The following is a 4,855-nucleotide window of genomic DNA, read 5'->3' as shown; positions in this document are numbered from 1 at the left end:
AGCAACTTTTTGGTGCAGAATCTAATAAAAGAGTACGAAAAGGCAGAAAAAGAATCAACGTGCTCAATACAATATTGTTAATTATAGGGTGGATGCAACAACTCCACACTCTTTAACGTAAATTTAAAATATTAATTAGTTAAGATTAATTATATTTAAACACCTCTCAAAATGTAAAATTATGTATTGTATTAATCCTCAAAAGAACTTTTGAAATTGTACTTCCAGTCCCTTCAATAATTTACTATTTATAAATATACCCATTTTGTTAGAATTTGGACAAAAAATGTATCTGATAATGCAAAAACATTACATAAACTTAATTTCAATTTTAACCTTCAATTCTCTATAATTTATTGATTAATAATATTTTTATACTTCTAGTAGGTAAACCTAATATATATATAAGTTAAACGGATGTAAATGTAATAAAATATTATTTCTAAATTATTGTCATTGGATAAAAAAAATCGTGGATGAATGGAGAAAAATTAGTCATATTGTCACTAATTTATACGAAATGCTGAATGAGGCATAAAACTAAAATTCTATGCAGCCTGCCCCCCCCCCCAACCCCCTAAAATCTAACATTTTCTTGAGTTGTAAATGGAAGTTCTTGAAGGGGGTTCAAGTATAATTTCAAAAAAAATTTAAAAAAAATATAATTTTTTATTTCCAAAAAAGTTTAAATTTAATTAACCTGATTGAGTAATAGTTTTTTTTTTATTGTATATGATCAACATGTATGATAAGTAGGAGAATTTAATAAGAATATCAATTATTGCAAGATAAGGGATGAAATAAGCTATCTCATTGCTCAAGTCATATTATAAGTTCTTCAAACTTTGATTTAGAAAGTATTGAATATAGATAAAGAAAAGGAGCTGATAAGTATTCCAATCTTCGTGGGAATTAATGATGACAAAGACAAATAATGACAACTTAATTATTTACATGTTTTAAGCTCTATAATCTATTTTATATGTTTAAAACTCCGATTAATCTCATGTCTAAGAATTTTAATTACACTGAACAATAATTTATAAATTACGAACATTTTACCAAATATATGTTACAATAATTCGACGGAAAAAAAAGTAAAAATTCTAATAAGATAAGGGGTTTATACGAACAAATTTAATTTATTTGATGTGAAAGAATAATAAGTCAATGAAAGTAAATTAATTACATACAATGTAAATGCAATTCTTCCTGTGTTCAATGTCGTTTCCGGCTTCAATTGAGAAGAAAAATAAAAATATAAGACACAGTAACAGTAATCTTGATTCTTGGCGACAGTGAGTCAGTTATAAAAATTCTGACCGACACATATGGAGTAGCCGCAATTCTCCTTGATGGATTTGTGACGTGCTGCACCTACTTTTCCATTTTCTACAAAAAAAAAAAGAAAAAAATTAGACATTATTTTGATATGGACACTATATATTATGTGGATTTGTGGAACTATATATGAAACCCTTTAATTTCTTTGAAATTTCATGCACTATAAAGCATTTGAAAAGAGGTTTTGTCCTTTAATATTGAAGAATCAATAGCTTTTAATTTTACCTTTTTTTTCTTGATATATATATATATATATATATATGCATGGAATATGGGCCTACTTACATCCAATTGTAATATATATAGTATGAAAAGATAAAGGGATGTGCATGTGGTCTGATCTATCAACCTCAGCCCCCTCTTTCAAATGAATCAAAAAGTATCTTATCTGACTAAGTCCTACATCACCCTCAACCACATTAAGATAGACATCATCTCATCAGATCATATTCAAATAACAATGTAAAACTCTTTTGCAGATTTCATGGAAAAAGAAGGAAAGGGAAAGTAGATAAATCTACATATATATATATATATAGGCAATTTTGCTTTATGAATTGGTATTACAATCCACATTCATTCCTAAAAAGTTTGTTATTAAAGAGGAGGGATATACCCCACTATATAAACATTTTTAGGACCCCTCTCCCGATCAAAACGGGATAGAAATTTGTGATATTCTTTCCCACTCAATTAACGCACGACCTCATATGGTGCATCGGAATGCATGCCATCATCTGGTGTGGGCTTCCTCCTGGCTGGCCCTACATTTAAACCATCACAAACAGATCCCACCTTTGTGTATCAATAGGGTCCTTGCTCTGATACCACTTGTTATGGACCTACATCTATCGCTAAAAAATAGATTATTAAAGGGAATGAATACCCTACTTTAAGTACCTACAGAACCCCTCTCCCTACCGATGTGGGATGGGAACGTTGTAACATCTGGGCTGTTGCTATGTAAATTATCAATATGATCTAATTTTGATTACCATCCACATGTTTCAAATCTTTTCCTTTGAGAGTCTTCCGCTAAACTTATTTAAAACATTTTATAAACTTATACCTCCTGCAAATATTTTAAAACGTATAAGTTCTTATAACTTATAAAATGTTAGTAAGACAATTTTGTAATTCATATGATCATAATCGAAAAACTTGGTTGAAAATCTTACACATAAATTGGAAAATTCTTATATTTTTTTTTATAAATTAAACCCCAAATATTTTATTTTTAGATCTTATATGCTCATTTTTTAAAAAGCTTTTCCACATTTTATAAACAACATACCCTCTTAAATAGATATTTTGTTGTTTACTTTGCATCATATTCTCACTTTTAACTTATTTTTCAAGATTGGATTTCTTCAAATTGTTTGGTTGAGTGGGGGCTAAGTAAAGTAAAAGGGAAATAAAAGTTATTTTACATATATACACGAATATACTATTTTTTTTTCTTTAAGCTATATATTTGTTATGATTCGATCGAAAGTAATTTTTAAATACTTTTCTTTATAGAAAAAATATATATTATTCTTTTAACTAATTAATCTCTTTTTTTTTTCCCTTTTTCTGCTAGCTAATGATTAAATTAGCAAATTAAAATGATTTATTTACTAATAATTAATGCGTAAAAGACTTGTTTAGAACTAATTCTATCATGAAGGAAAAATTAAAAATAAAATGTGATGGAGATGCCAATATTTAAGAACTGATTTAAAAGTTTAATGTGTTAGAATTACATCTGATAACATTAAAAATAAAGAAACAACTGATTTTTTTTAAATGTCTTTTCAGTCTTATATTTTATATTTTTCTGCCCATTTTTGAACAAATTGGATTAATCTCAGCCGAATTCGACTGTTGCATTGTTGTAATTTATTTATTGAAGCTTTTAAATATTTTATTTTCCTAAATGGAAAAGCTATTTCAAGTTTTTTTTTCTTTTTTCTGCAGAAAAAATGAGATAAATTACAACGAGCTTCTTTAAAATTTGACATAATTACGAATACCCCTTGTTGTTTGTAAAATTATTAATATCATTTGATATTTGATGAAATTATATAATTCTTGGATGGAGGTTTGAAATTATCAATTTTGTTCTCATTATATTATTTTAAAAAAAAATAAAAATAAAAATAAAAAATTAATAAAAATCTAACGAAGACTACAGATTGTACTAATTGTTGGATGACCATTAAAATTAAAATAATATTAATAATTTTTCGAACAATAAAATAATATTTTTAATTATGTCAAACTTTAAAGTAACTCATTATAATTTAGGAAATAAAGCAAAAGTACTTTGATTAGTCTGGGCTGACTTTGCCAAAGCCCAACTCAATTGGGTCCAACTTAGCCAATATAAATAGTCATTCCAGAAATTAAGTAAAGTTTATGTCCAGAAATTGAAATATGATGACTGTAAAATAATGAATTTAAATTCTGTGAATATTGTAACCAACACTGTTAAAAAATTACGATAAATCAATCAATCATATTTAAATAAAATTGACATAACAAGTTAACTTTTGACCACGATTTTAGTCAGAACATTTGCTATAGTTTTTAGTTGTGATTAATATTTCGGCCTCATTCACAAAAACAACGCCTAGTAACTTTTGTGTAGTCGTAGTTAATTAGTATTTACCGTACTTTTTTTCAGTTTGACCCATAGTAATTAGCCATATGCTATTATCGAAAGTAATATTTTTTCTAGTGATTGCATATCTAAATAATAATCCTACTTCCAATTAATTTCATTCAGTTTTTTTTAAAGTGAAAGTAATTAATTATTATTTATTGAATAAATTAATTACAACCATCAATATAGAATATTTATATCTAACAACAACCGACAACTACACCCATCAAATACTGATTATCGACATCATATAATAATATTTAATCAATAATTACTATTAAAGTAGAATAACATTATCGTGTGTTGACGATTTCGGACCCATGAACTTAAAGTCATCGGCGTCAGTTTCACCGATTAAATTGGGCCTCGTTAATTAATTTCAATTAGTCTAATCACACCATACTACAGATTTTATAATTGCACATCAATCTCTCTTTGATAGCTAATAATTAATTACTACTAATTAGTAATCTAATTGGAAAATTTATATACTGTAATGGGACCTCATTACCTCTCCACTTTCAAGTCAAAAGCCACAACTTTTGTGGTGAAAGTAAAAGTAATTAAGAATTGTCGGCTAAGCTCTTATAAAAAATTATTAATATTCTCTTAATATTTATGAAATTATGTAATTTTTTTATGGGGACATGAAGATATCAACTTTGTCTTTACTACTTTTCAAAAAAATAAATAAATAAATAATTTGTGAAGAAAAGTTGACGAGATGAAATTTCCATCTTACTCTTCTAGTCCATAAAAAAAATTTAGAATTTTTTTTAAAAAATAAATAAAATTATTTTATAGTTCACGAGTGTATTTTGATTAGTTTACCATAAAAAATGGATAACATCTTACTGAGTCTAA

The sequence above is a fragment of the Sesamum indicum genome, linkage group LG10 (assembly GCF_000512975.1).
Source record: "Sesamum indicum cultivar Zhongzhi No. 13 linkage group LG10, S_indicum_v1.0, whole genome shotgun sequence".
NCBI lineage: Eukaryota > Viridiplantae > Streptophyta > Magnoliopsida > Lamiales > Pedaliaceae > Sesamum > Sesamum indicum.
This window is presented reverse-complemented; position numbering follows the sequence as displayed.